Here is a 15,335-nt window from a genome sequence, read left to right as displayed (position 1 = left end):
GTGAATGTGTATATATGTATGTATGTAAGTGTATGAGTGTGTGTATATATGAATATATATATATATTTGTACACAAACATATATGTATATATTCAATATATACAAATAGAAGGATGATTAGATTTGTAATCAAAAAGATCTGGTTTGAATTCTAATTCAGAGATGCATTCTATGAACCTGGACAAGTCACTTAAACTCCCCTGAGTTTGTTTCTTCATCTGTAAAATGAGGATACAATGCTTGTAGAATTCATTGAAATGACATAGGCTTCTACTTCTAGTGAACACCAAATGGCGGACGATGCCGGTGCTGCAGGAGGTGCGGGAGGCCCCGGGGGCCCCGGCGTCGGAGGCCGGGGCGGCTTCCCTGGTGGCTTCGGCAGTGGGGGCCGAGGTCGAGGCCGTGGCCGCGGAGCCCGAGGAGGAAAGGCAGAAGACAAGGAGTGGGTTCCTGTTACTAAGCTGGGCCGGCTAGTCAAGGACATGAAGATCAAGTCTTTGGAAGAGATCTATCTTTTCTCCCTTCCTATCAAGGAGTCTGAAATCATAGATTTCTTCCTGGGATCTTCATTGAAAGATGAGGTTCTGAAGATCATGCCTGTTCAGAAACAAACTAGAGCTGGACAACGTACCAGGTTCAAGGCTTTTGTGGCCATTGGTGACTACAATGGCCATGTTGGTCTGGGTGTCAAGTGCTCCAAGGAAGTGGCCACAGCTATTCGAGGTGCTATCATTCTGGCCAAGCTGTCCATCGTTCCTGTGAGACGTGGCTACTGGGGGAACAAGATTGGCAAGCCTCACACAGTACCCTGCAAGGTCACTGGGCGATGTGGGTCGGTTCTGGTGCGCCTGATCCCCGCCCCTAGAGGTACTGGCATTGTCTCAGCTCCTGTGCCTAAAAAGCTGCTGCTGATGGCTGGAATTGATGACTGCTACACTTCTGCAAGAGGCTTTACTGCCACTCTGGGCAATTTCGCTAAAGCTACCTTTGATGCCATCTCCAAAACATACAGCTATCTAACCCCAGACCTGTGGAAGGAGACTGTGTTCACTAAGTCTCCTTATCAGGAATTCACCGACCATCTTGTGAAGACTCACACTCGAGTATCTGTCCAGAGGACCCAGGCAGCTGCTGTGGAAACCACATAGATGGTTTTTTTTTAACAAATAAATTGAACTTTGCCTGCTAAAAAAAAAAAAAAAAAAAAAGACATAGAAGAACTTTAATCAGTCACATTTATAAACCTACTGAGTTTTTTCCTAGGGCATAATAACTCCTCCAAGGGTTGGCTCCTGATGTGAGAGACAGGTAGGATTTTAAAGCATGTACTTGTCATAATGAGTTTCAGAGTGTGGAAGCCTCTATGTATGTATTGATAGAGAATATGTTGGAAGAGGAATAATCCTAAATTTTTTCAACTGTACTCTGAAATCTCTTGGGAGCCAGATGTCCTGGAATGTGAAAAAACCCCTAACAGTTGGTTCTTGGTGCTATTTCTACTGGTGCTGTTATGAGCATTTAGCCTTTATCCCTGCCTACTTATTCTGGTCAAACCAGGTCACATCCTTTGAGTTATCAGCCCTCCTTGTGGACCCAAGTTTGTTCTTCACATCCATCCCCTAGAGTGACAAAGTCTGATATCTTAGAACCTCTATGAAATGTTATCTATGAATTGAAGAATTTTGTTCCCATGAAGAAACAAATGTACCATTTAGTCTAGTCCACATAACTCCTACATATCTGCCTCAAGGTGGTTCTGTATCTGTGATAGAAAGCTGTCGCTTTTTCATGCTACTTTGGGGGAACCAACTGATGTTAATATTGAACTGACATTAACTGATATAAACTAGATATTGGAAGGGAAGGAAATGTACCTTCCCCCTCCCTATTCAATTGGCTAGTTGGAATTCAGTGTTATGGTATTACTGAGGAGAACGCAGCTAGGGACACTTCATTATGGTATGCATATGTTTACTAGTATTTAAGAGGATGATAGATTTCAAGCTATTAGGGACATTAAATGACATTTATTATAACATTCTTCATCTTGCACATGAGGAAACAGACCAAAAAAGACAAAATGACTTGCCTATTGTTTTGTAGGTAGTAAATGGAATGGAAAGGAAAAACTTTGCCTTGGCTAAGAGATTCAGGATATAAGTGATTCCTAGAAATCAGAATTTCTTGCCAACTTCTTTTCCCTCTCTTGTTTGTTCCCCAACTAACATACATTTAATTTAACAAATACTTATTAAATAGTCACTGAGTAGAAAACATGCAGTGAGCACAGAATTTTTAGAAATATTGTTGTAATTTGGATATTATTTCCATAGAATCAGAGATGAGTGTGGAGAGGGGAGGAAAATGGACCAACGGATCATTCCATTCTTTTTAATATTTTTTGTTAAAATTTAAGTGAAGAAATACAGATATTTCAATGTACAAAGAGCAATAACAAAAGCATTGTATATGGAAACATGAATTTCTATTGACCATTGCTTTAGAAAGTGAATATCAATTTTAACTATTATAATAACAGAATTTAACTATTGAAATTCATATTTTTTAATGAAAAGAATCCACAGATTACAAGGACATACATAGGTTATATTCTTCATCTGTGGTAGGTGAAGCAGATTGAGTTTTTTTTCCCCACCCTTCCTTCTTCCTCTGGAACAAATTAGATCTTGTAACTTCCATACCCACCAACATACAACATGGAGGAGAATCGGGAAACAGATTTTAGGTGAAGCTTCACCTACAAAGAGATTCTTTGCCCTAGACCTGCATTTCCTAATCTGTAACAATCTCTAACATTTCCAAAATCCTCTTTTCCTTCACTTAGGACCAACTTTAGAGTTAGATGAGAAGTCAATGAAACCAGAAAGGGAAAAGTTGGAGGATGACAATACCATGTTACAATCTATAAGACAAAACAAGCTAGGAAAAGAATTTATTCTTCAGTTATTTTTCAGTGGTATTTGACTCTTTGCGATCTCATTTGGTGTTTTCTTAGCAAAGATAGTGGAGTGGTTTGCCATTTCCTTCTCTAGGTGTAGATAGTCTAATCCATACCTAAATGGGACATTCTTCAACGAGTGACCAAGCAATGGTCTTCTGACTTCTCCTTAGAGATCTCGAGTTATATCCCCTTATGAAGGTACCTAATATACTTTCAAGTAGTCTTTGTTAGAATTTACTCTGTTTTTTGTTTGTTTGTTTATTTTTTCCTTTAGATTGAGTCCCAAATTAACCTCTCTCAAACTTTTAGTAATTTCTCACTGGGACTAAATACAAGAAGTATAATTTCTCTATGACATGATAAGCTGTTGGTAGCTTAGTCTAATTTAGGTAGGTCTAGGGCTTCAAGTAAGCAACTGCAACAGCAAAAGACACATCAGTAATCTGATAATTTAAAAAAGGAAGTTTTCTTAGCCATACTCAAAAAGGATACTCAGTAATGATGCAACATTGATCCATTTGGGTATTGTTTCTTTGTCTCTGTGTTGGCCATGATAATCTTCCAGTCAGGAGTCTGAGGTAGGAGCTCCAGACTCCTTGTGTGCTATCTTTGTTACTTAGAGGACCAGGAATCTGTGACAATGTTTTGAGATTTGGTCCCTGGGATAATTTATGCTCAAAGGTCAATGCTATCAATGCTTTCTAGTCTATTTCCCTCCTACTCTATCAAGCTGGACCTGGGTAACAAACACTCAGTGTTCAAAAAGAGAAAAACACACTATCACAATGATATGATATTACACCCCAAATCATTAAGAAAGAAAATGCAAATCAACTCTGAGCAACTCTGAAATTCCGCCTCATACATATCTGATCAATAAATATGATAAAAGAGTAAAATGAGAAATGTTGGAAGGGATGCTTAAAAAATAAGCTTACCAATGTACTGTTTGTGGAGTAGGAATTGGTCAAACTTTCTTAGACCCAATTATACTGTTACTAGGTATATACTCCTAAACAGTCAAAGAAAGAGGGAAATGATTCATCTTGCAGAAAAGTTTTTTAATAGCAAAAAAAAAAGAGAAAAATATGAGAGAATGCTCAATCAGTGAGGAAAAGTAAAACAAATAATGATTTGGTTTTCATTTTATTTTTGTCCTTGAAAAATGGCTAAATACACAGTTTCAGGGGAAAATGGCAATGCTGCTTTGATGTAAAGTGAAATTGATGGAATTACAATTTATATACATTGATAACATTAAGAAGAATAACAATTCTGATTAATGATGAATAAGCTTGAATACAATGGAGATACATCAAAGATAATGAAGAGAAAACAGAGTAGAAACATGATAACCCTCTTTATTTATGTAGCTGAAGGGTGATCAAATATATGAAGAATTTGACTTATTCTTCTAACCTTTGGGGAAAAAGAACCAGGAGCTATGGGTCAAAGATGCAGAGAGGCAAAATTGGGTTTTTTACAAGGTGATATTTCTTAGAATTTAACCTACCCCCAAGTGGAATGGGTTGCCTTGAAAATGATAGAGTCCCTGTTCAGGGGACCACAAGCAATACTAGATTAGCATTTGTTGGGTATGATATAGAGAAAAATATTTTTTTGTTTTCTTTTACACGAGTTGGATTAGATGGTCCTTTAAGTATCTTTCTGGATTTGGAATTTTAAAAGTCATTTTATACATTGTTCATCTCTTTTCCTTTTTCCAAGTAAGGAGTGAGTATGATTTGAAAATAACAGGCTTCTCTTTGAGTAGTAATCATGAAAATAAATACTGTTGTAAGGTTTACATTTCCCCCCTATTATCTCTTGACAGATAAGGTATTGTACAAGCTTCCCCAACCATATGTGCCAATCAATCTCCTCCTTGACCTGCAACATATTTCACGAGTGCCCAGACTGTCAATCATGCCAAATTGTTGCAAAGTCCTCTGTTCTTTCTTCATGTTATAATTGTTTCCTTATGTCTAATAAATATTTATTCTGTATTTCTATCACCTGGTATTTAACCCCAGGGATCATAGCAGACACCAGAATACTGAGCAGTGCTGAATTTAAAAACAGATACTTCTTTGTAGGACAATGGTAATATTAATTTCCTATAGAATATCTCATCCAGATGTTTGTTAGAACATGAGGGTAGGGGAAAAATCAAATTCTGCGGCTGCTGGGAATTTAGTGGGTTGGTTGTAATAGCATCTGAATGTCAATCTCTGCCTCTCAACTATTTCTCAGTTGATCTCCTGTTCTGCAGGGTCTTCATAGCTCCTTCACTACTCAGACATATATTAGGATGATTTGGAAAATTCCTTCTCCTAAAGATTCATCCCCATTAGTTTATCCATGATAGGAGAATGAATTGATGTCATAGTTCTAATAGAAAGAAACTGATTGGTCATTGTTATGTATTGTTTAAAAATAACTGCTAAGTAGAAAACAAATAAAATGATAGAGATTCTAATGTGAGTCTGTACATAGCAATGGAATGTTATTTTAGCTAATCTTATGACTCAGTTACAAATACATTTATCATTCTTTGTAATTCTCCATTTGTAAAGATATCTCAACACTGAGAAACACACACACATATATGTTTTAAAAAAGTAAAGATGAAGTGGGAGTACTGAAGTCAAAGAACATTAATATTTTATCTTTCCTCCTTTATGAAAGAGAGAGGATAATAATTAAAGTCTATTTTCCATGCAAAGTTACACTAATTTTGAATGATATGAGGCAGATGAGATTGGAATGATAGACAGTTACACAACTATCCCAAAAAGTCAAATAAAAATACACAGATTTTGATCAAAAGCAATTAATCTTTTTTCATCCAGAGGATGACATTTCACTGGGTAATTTCACAGGAAATTAAAACTCTTTTCACAGGTTTAATAATGGATGAGACATGGGCTTTGGAATAATTGTTTTTATTGAGCGTTGTCATCCTCTGGCTCAGCGTGCAAGCTGTGACTTGCAACTTGCACCTCTGTCATCCCAAAGATGGATTAGAGAAAAACAATAAGGGGTTCCATTTGGAGCCCACCAGGACACAAACAAGTGCCAAAAAAACCAACAGAGTTCCAACATTTCTTTTTTGAAGTAAATTTCTCTGCCTGGCCCAGCATGAAATCTATGTCCCAATGGCTCACAGGATCCATTTCCATGAAGAGCTTACTTTTTAATCCTATGGCATCATTTGTGGGCAGCTATTGCTAATTGACTAATTTCCCTTGAATTGGGTGGCATGAGCATTCAGATTGGCATCCAAGCTCAACCCTAAAGAAACATCTTAGTGATACTACGACAACAACAATGGCTCTCACATATATATCACCTGAGAGGTGCTAGCCTCTGTGCTAAGCATTTTATAAATATTATCTCATTTGATCCTCACAACAAACCTGGAAGGTGCTATTATTATCCCCCACACAGAATTTATGAAACTGAGGCAAAGAGAAGTTGTCACTTAATGAAAGTGACACAGCTGTTAAGTGATGGATTCTACTTTTGAACTCAGAGCTTCTTGCTTCCAGGCCTAGTACTCTATCCATTGGAGCAGCTAGCTGCTTCTACAATAACATTGATCACATTTATTCATTGTTTTGACATTTTCAAAGTGCTTTTAGGTTATCTCATGGCAGTCTAAACACAACTATGTAAGGTGATTGAGTGTCAAAGGATTATTATCCTCATTTTATAGATGAAGAAACAGGTTCAGGGATTCAAAATTATTCCCTTTATTTCACACATCCATTTGTTATCTGAGATGGGGATTTAAAGTCAGGTCTTTCCAATTTCAATTTACTAATCTAGCCATTATATCATATAGACTTTCAAAAGGAAGAGAGTAGATAAAACTGTGGAAGCTATTTAAAATGTGTATAACAGGGTTGGCTAGGTGGCACAGTGAATAGAGCAATGACCTTGGAGGCAGAAGGACCTGAGTTCAAATTTAGCTTCAGACACTTAACACTTACTAGCCGTGTCACCTTGGTCAAATCACTTAACTCCAGTTGCCCTGCCTTCCCCCCTCCAAAAAGCAAATAAAAAAAATCATATAACAACATTGGTAGCATCTACTCTGAGGGTTATTATGAGATTCAAATTATCTATATCTATCTAGAGAGATATCTATAGCTATAGATAAACTAAAAATCCCTTATCATCATCATCATCATCATCATCATCCAGATTTGAGATTTCAAACATGTTGGTAGCTCCCACTATTGGAATACTACATTGAAGCATGTCTGTAATCTATAGCCTTAGAGAGTTACCTAGGGTCCTGACAAGGTAAGTAATTTGTTTATACAATTCTGTGTGTTTAAGGTAAGATTTGATTCTAGTTATTTCAGGTGCCATCTAGGTCTAACAATCGAGGCTGATAATGTTTTCATCATAAAGACTGACCTTGTATATACATGTTATCTACCATGCTACCTATCATTTTAAAAATTTACTATTAAATAAACCAAAAAGCAAATAAGTAAACAAATAAATTTAAAAAATAATTTTCTATCTCTCTAAAGGACATTATGGAATCCATGTTTTCTACAGGTTTTTTTTTTCTTTTAAAAATATATGATCTGGGGCAGCCAGGTAGCACAGTGAGTAAGAGCACTGGCTCCAGTGTCGGGATGACCTTTGTATCAAATCCGGGCTCAGACACTTAGCACCCACCCAGAAACACCTGGCCGTGTAACCTTGAGCAAGTTGCTTAACCCTGATTGCATATATATATATATATATATACATATGAGCAATGTATTATTTTTCTTTTATACTATGGAAATTTTAAGCACATTAATGGGTGTTACTTTCCCTTGGGAAAAAAAGAACAAAAACTGAGATTATCCTTGGAGCACAGCAAGCCAGGGTGCTGCTCAGTAATTCTTTCTTGGAAAGTAGTTAAGCCTATATGTTCTGTTGATGTCAGGGGAAGGGGAAAGGTTCGGGTCATATTTAGAGAAAACACTGAAAGCAACAGAAAGACTCTCTGGAAAAAAGTAATCTGTATACTAAGATCCTGACCATATTATATTCTTAGAGTCTGAAATAATTAGCATAGTGATTAGTCCTAGTATATTTTGAGTGAACTGCAAGACACTCACAACGGGAACTCTCAGTAGGTCTTTCAGAAGGGGTTATATCTTTATTGTGAATAAAATTCTTGTCCTATGTGTAAATGTAAACACTAAAAAATTACAGAGATTAGGGGAAGAATGTCTAGCATGTTCATCTATGTGTTTTCTGAGGCATGAAGCTGTTTGGCTCATATTCCTGTCCTGGTCCTTTCCTAAGAGTCTTGGGAAATGCATTATCCAGAACACATTGGTTTGAGGTATCAGACTGCTTAATCAGGTTTATGTGGTGTGCCACCTGCAAAGTCAAAAGAAAAAAAATAGAATAAATGTTGACTGTCCAAGGACCTTCCTATATTTCTACAACATAAAAAGTGGATGCTAATGAATTTAAGAAATATTTAGTGACCTTTATAAGCAATCTTATTTTCATTATGCCAACATGCATAGTCTAATATGGAACCTCTAATCTGATTCATTCCAACAAGTGTTTATTAAATGTTTGCCAGTAGCAGAGGCAGCTAGGTGGTAAAGTAGTTTGAGTATTATATGTGAGATTAAATGTGAACTCAAACTTATTAGCTATGTGATGATAGGGAAGTCACTTAAATTTTCTGCCTCAGTTTCCTTATCTGACAGGTGGGGATAACAATAGCACCTACCTTAAAGGGTTGTTGTGAGGATAAACTGAGATGATATTTATAAAGTACTTCAACAGGCCATAATATTCCATAGTAATGCTAAATTATATTATTGCTATTATTAGTTTTTTATTGCTATATGCAAGGCGCAAGTGTAAATACATGGATAAAACATAATTCAGTCAACTGATAACTTGAAGAGAACAATTAAAGTTGAATGTTGAGGTCAGAAGCTATACTTCATGGTGCTTAGGAGAGAGTGAGAAGAAAGGAAGTAGAGAAATAATTTTTGATGACTTATCAAGGAAGTTAGGCCATGGGCATATTTATTGAGAGCAGGAAAGCAGTCAGAAGAGACTGAGGATAGCTAAGTGAGGATGATAGTAAAAGCAATTTAATATGTAAATGAAGAGTGGAATCAAGTACATTTTGAGGTGATTATCTTGGAATTGAGAAGGGCCACTTCTTTCTTATGGGAAAACTAAGTGGCAAGGTGGATAAAGCACAAGCCCTGGAGTCAGGAGGATATGAGGTCAAATCTGGCCTCAGTCACTTATTAGCTGTGTGACCCTGGTCAAGTCATTTGACCTCAATAACTTTCACTTTTTTATCTGTAAAATGACAAGGATATGGCAAACCACTCCAGTATCTTTGCCAATAAAACCCCAAGTGAGGTCACAGAGAGTTGGACACAAGTGAAATGAATGAAAAACAACAGTTCTTTATTGGAAATAAAGTAGGAGAGGAAGGTATCAGAGTGATGAAAAAATAAAGAGAAGGATAGAATAGGGAGCTCATTGGGAATGACCTCAAACATTTTAGTGAAATATGAGCTGAGTTCTTCAATTTATAGTAGAAGAGAGATTGAGGGAAGACTGAAGAGAAATGACATGTTTGAACCAGTCATTTTAGGGAGTGGAATTGGGAACATACTGAGAATAAATACATGTTTTCCTTTCTTCAGTGACTATTATATTGTAAAAGACTGACTATATTTCCCTCCTTTCTATACCACCTCCCACTACCTCTGTTCTCTACTTTGATCCCATCCTTTTCAAAAGTGGGTGCTTCCAACTTCCCCCCCCAGCCTACCCTCCATTCCATCATTCCCCCTTTCATCCCCTTCCCCCTACTCTCCTGTAGGGTGAGATACCCTATTTAGTGTGTATTTCATTCCCTCCCTCAGCCAAATTTAATGAGAATAAGTTGACCAATTTCCTTTTGCCTTCCTATTATTACCCTCCATTGTAACCATTTTCCCTTGCCTCTTTTGTATGAGATAGTTTACCCCATTCTGTCTCTGCCCATCTCCTCTCATTATATTCCTCTCTCACCTCTTAATTTCACCTTTGAAGTATCATCCCTGTAAATTTGATAAGTTCCTTATGGTTTCTTTTCCCTGCTTACCTTCTCATGCATCTCTTACTTCTTGTATCTGAAAGTCAAATTTTCTATTCAACTCTGGTTTTTTTTTTTTCATCAAGAATGTTTGAAAGTCCTCTATTACACTGAATGACCATATTTTCCCCTGACACATGATATTCAGTTTTGCTGGGTAGGTGATTCTTGGTTTCAATCTCGGCTCCTGGGTTATCCTGATTGTGTTTCCACAATATTGAAATTGTTTCTTCTTTGCTGCTTGCGATATTCTCTCCTTGGTCTGGGAATTTCAGAACCTGGCTATAATATCACTAGGAGTTTTCTTTTTGGGATCTTTTTCAGCAGGTGATCGGTGGATGCTTTCAAGCTATATTTTGTTCTCTGGTTCTAAAATATCAGGGCAGTTTTCCTTGAGAATTTCTTGAAGGATGATTTCTCGGTTCTTTCTTTGATCATGGCTTTCTGGTAGTCCAATAATTTTTAAATTATATCTCCTGGATCTATTTTCCAGGTCAGTGTTTTTCCAATGGGATATTTCCTATTGCCTTCTATTCTTTCATTTGTTTGGATCTGTTTAAGAGCATCTTGATTTCTCATAAAGTCATTAGCTTCCATTTGCTCCAATCTAATTTTGAAGGAATGATTCTCCTCATTGAGCTTTTTAGATTATTTTTCCATGTGGCAAATTCAGCTTTTTAAGGCATTCTTCTCCTCATTGCCTTTTTGAACCTCTTTTGCCAATTGAGTTAGTCTATTTTTTAAGGTGTTATTTTCCTCAGTCAGGCTGTTGACTCTCATTTCATGATTTTCTTGCATTGTTCTCATTTCTCTTCCCAATGTTTCCTCCACTTCTCTTATTTGCTTCTTAAAGTCCTCTATGGCCTGTAAACAGCTCGTATTTTCCTTTAATGTTTTTGGTGCAGGAGTTTTGACTTCACTATCTTCCTCCTGTTCCATGTTTGATCCTTTTTGTCCCCAAAATAGGAGTCTAATGTTCAGTTCTTCTGTTTGCTTTGGTCCTTTGCCTGGGCATATGGCTACTCAATTACTTGACTTTTGGGCTTTTTGCCACAGTAGGACTCTGCTACCAGACAGGGTAGCTTCCATCCCCAATGCCGGGGTTTTCTCAGCTGCCAGAGGTATTAGTTGGGAGCCTTTGATGAAACCTCCACATGCTCTGGCAAGCTGGACACACACTCCAGGACTTCCATCCTAGACTGCAATCCAGAGATCCCCCTACACTCAGCAGGCCAGGAGCTGAAGCTGCCACATAGCAGCACTGGATGCACCACAGCCCTGCAGCTTTACCCCCAGGGGCAAAACCTGAGGCACTCCCAACTACTGGGTCCCAAAGTCCATAGGGCACTGAACTCTCACTTTGTCCTCAGCATCTATGTGTTTATTATTCTGGAGATGGCCATAGCTCCTGGTGATCTGTAGTCCCTCCGGCTGGCACCTGGTCTGGCCTGCCCTGGGGCTAAAGCCTCTGTGTGGGGCTGGGCTCAGCTCCCAGAGCACTGAGCCTGCTGATTCCTGTCCTCAGTGGGAGGTTAGCTTCTCTGTGTCATTTTGTGGGTTCTGCAGCTCCAAAGTTTGTTTAGAGTACCCTTTTACATGAATTGGGAATGGTGGAAAGTGGGAGTAGCGGGAAGGATCTGCTTCTACTCTGCCATCTTGACTCTGCCCCTGGAATGACTTATTTTCTTATAAATTTGAATATGTTCTTTATATATTTGAGAAATGAGACCTTTATCAGAGACACTAGTTATAAAAACTCTTCCCAAGTTTTCTGATTTACACTTAATCTTGGTTTCATTGACTTTGTGCAAAAAATTTTCATTTTAATGTAATCAGAATTATCCATTTTGCATTTCATAATGTACTCTGTATCTTGTGGGTCATAATTTCTTCCCTTCTCCATAGATCTGATAGGTAAACTATTCCTTGCTCTCCTAGGTTGCTTATGGTATCACACTTTATGTCTAAACATCTACCCATTTTCACCTTATTGTGGAAGATGGTGGAAGATGTTGTTCTATGCCTAGATTCTGCCATACTATTTTTCAATTTTCCCAGCATTTTTGTGAAAGTATTTTTTCCTGATAAGCTGGAGTCTTTGAGTATATTATGATATTCATTGACTATTGTGTCTTGTGTACCTAACCTCTCTTACTGATCCATATTTTATTTCTTAGCCAGTATCAAGAAGATTTGATGATCATTGCTTTATAATATAGTGTTAGTATGGCTAGAAAACCTTCCCTTTTATTTCTTATCATTAATTCCCTTCATATTCTGTACCTTTTGTTCTTCCAGATAAATTTTGGTATTATTTTTTTTCTAGCTCTAAAAAGTATTTTTTGATAAATTGATTGGTATGGCACTGAATAAGTAAATTAATTTAGGTAGAATTGCCATTTTCATTATATTAGCTCAGCCTACCCATGAGAATCTGATATTTTTCCAATTATTTATATCTGACTTTAATTGTGTGAAAAGTGTTTTGCACCCACATGTACAAAAATATTTATAGCAGCTCTTTTTGTGGTGGCAAAGAATTGGAAATCAAGGAGATGCCCATCAACTGGGGAATAGCTAAACAACTTGTGGTATATGAATGTAATGGAATCCAAGTGTGCTATAAGAAATGAGGAGCAGATGAACTTCATAATAACTTGGAGAGACTTACGTAAACTGAAGCTGAGTGAGGAGAATAGAACCAGGATAACTTTGTACATAAATACAGACACATTGTACTTGTGACAACTGACTTTGACAGAATAGACTCCTCTCAGCCATGCAAAGTTATAAGATAACTCCAAAAGACTCATGATGAAAAGGGATATTCACACCCAGAGAAAAGAATTATAGTCTGAATTCATTTTGAAGCAAACTGCTTATTCTTTCACTTTTGTGTTCCATTTTGTTTTGTTCCTTCTTTCTAGTGTTTATTCCATTGGTTATAACTCTTCTTTACAGCTTGGCTCATGTTTAATGCAAAAGTACTTGTAGAACCTATATTGGATTACATGCTGCCATGGGTGGGGGGGGGAGGGAAGAGAAGTAGGAGGAGAAAATTTGTAACTCAAGGGATTATGGAACTGAATGATGTAAATTAAAAGTAAATAAATAAATTTTAAAAATAAAACGATAAGATTAGATCAGATGATCTCTAAGGTAAAGCAAAAACAATAACAACAAAAAGAAAAGTGTTTTTCAATAACGTTTGCAATTTCCTGGGTCTGTCTTCACAAGTAGACTCCCAAATAATTTATGTTGTCTATAGTTACTTTAAATGGAATTTCTCTTTCTATCTCTTGTTGTTGGGCATTGTTGGTAATAGACAGAAATGCCTATGATTTGTTTGGGTTTATTTTATGTCCTGCAACTTTGCTAAAGTTCTTCATTATTACAAGTATTTTTTGTTGATTCTCTAGGATTCTCTAAGTATAACGTCATATAATCTGCAAAGATGAATAGCTTTGTTCCTTTATTGCCTATTCTAATTTCTCACATTTCTGTTTTTTTGTCTTATTGCCCAAACTAGCATTTGTAGTATAATACTGAATAATAATGTTCATAATTGACATCCTTGTTTCACCCCTGGTCTTATTGGAGATGCTTCTAACATATCCCCATTACATATAGTGCTTGCAAATGGTATTAGATAGCTGTTACTTAAAAATTTAAGGAAAATGCCATCAATTCCTATGTCCTTCTAATGTTTTTTTTTTAAATAGGAATGGGCACTGCATATTGTCAAATTTTTTTTCTGCATCTATTGATATAATCATATGTTTTCTGTTAAATTTATAATTGATATGGTCAATTATGCTAATAGTTTTCTGATTTTTGAACTCCTGAATTCCTGGTTATAATGTATTATCCTTGAGAAAAGTTACTATCATCACTTTGCTAATATTTTCTTTGAAATTTTTGCATTTCAATTCCTTAGGGAAATTTTTCTATAATTTTTTCTCTGTTTTGACTCTTCCCAGTTTAAGTATCAGATTGATATTTGAATCATAAAAAAAGAATTTGGTAGGAGTCCTACTTCAACTATTTTTTTCCCAAAATAGTTTATATTAAATGGGAACTAACTGTTCTTTTAATGTATGGTAGAATTCACTTGTAAATCCATCTTACCCTGGAGATTTTTTCTTAGGGAGATCACTGACAGCTCATTCAATTTCTTTTTTTTTTTTTCTTAAGTAGAGTTAAATATTTTATTTCTTCTTGTGTTAATCTGGGCAATTTAAATTTTTTTGCAAATATTCATCCATTTCCCAAACACTCTCAGATTTATTGGAATATTGTTGGGCAAAAGAGCTCCTAATTATTGTTTTAATTTACTCTTCATTGGTTTTGAATTCATCTTTTCTCATTTTTGATACTGGTAACTCTTTTTTCTTCTTTCTTTTTAAATCAATTTCACTGAAGAGTTAGCTACTTCATTATTCTTTTTTTTTATAAAACTAGTTCTTTAGTTTATTTATTAGTTCAATATTTTTCTTAATTTCAATTTTATTAATCTCTCTTTTGATTTTCAGAAGTTCTAATTTTCTCTCAAATCAGAGATTTTTAATTTGTTCTTTCTCTAGAGTTTTGTGAGCATTAAGAGATATAAAATTTCCCTTAAGAACTGCTTTCACTGTATCTCATAAGTTTTGGTATGTGGTTTCATTACTGTTCTTCTCTTGGATGAAATTATGTATTTTTTCTATGCTTTGTTGTTTGACCCACTCATTTTTCAGGATTACATTATTTAGTTTCCAATTAATTTGTAGTCTATCATTCCATGCCCCTTTACTAAATGTAATTTTTATTTTATCATGACTTAAAATGGATACATATAATATTTTTGGCATTATGCATTTGATTGTGAGAATTTTATACCCTAAAACAAGGTCAGTTTCTGTGTGGGTGTCATGTACTGCAGAGAAAAATTTATATTCCTTTCTATACCCATTTAATTTTCTCCAGAGGTCTAACATGTTTAATTTTTCTAAACTTTCCTTCACCTTCTTAACTTCTTTCTTGTTTATTTTGTGTTCAGATTCATCCAGTTCTGAGAGGGAGAGGTCAAGGTTCCCAACTAATATAGTTTTGATGTCTATCTCTTCCTGTAACTCACTTAGCTTGTCCTCTAAGACTCCGGATGCTATCCCACTTGATGCATATGTGTTTAGTAATGATATTACTTCATTGTAGATGGTAGTTTTTAGCAGGATGTAGTTTCCTTCCTTATCTCTT

The 15,335-nt window shown here is 36.1% G+C and overlaps 1 pseudogene; it reads left to right on the top strand.

Moving 5' to 3' along the window:
* Positions 1 to 266: 266 nt before the first annotated feature.
* On the top strand, positions 267 to 1,226 carry LOC138175072 (small ribosomal subunit protein uS5 pseudogene; annotated as a pseudogene).
* The last annotated feature ends 14,109 nt before the right edge of the window (positions 1,227 to 15,335 follow it).

This window comes from Petaurus breviceps, unplaced genomic scaffold (assembly GCF_028583685.1).
Source record: "Petaurus breviceps papuanus isolate PSGF00001 unplaced genomic scaffold, PetGlider_PUasm1.0 76, whole genome shotgun sequence".
NCBI classification, from domain to species: Eukaryota; Metazoa; Chordata; class Mammalia; order Diprotodontia; family Petauridae; genus Petaurus; species Petaurus breviceps.
Note: the sequence above shows the minus strand (reverse complement) of the source record. Positions and strands in the feature narration are given on the sequence as shown.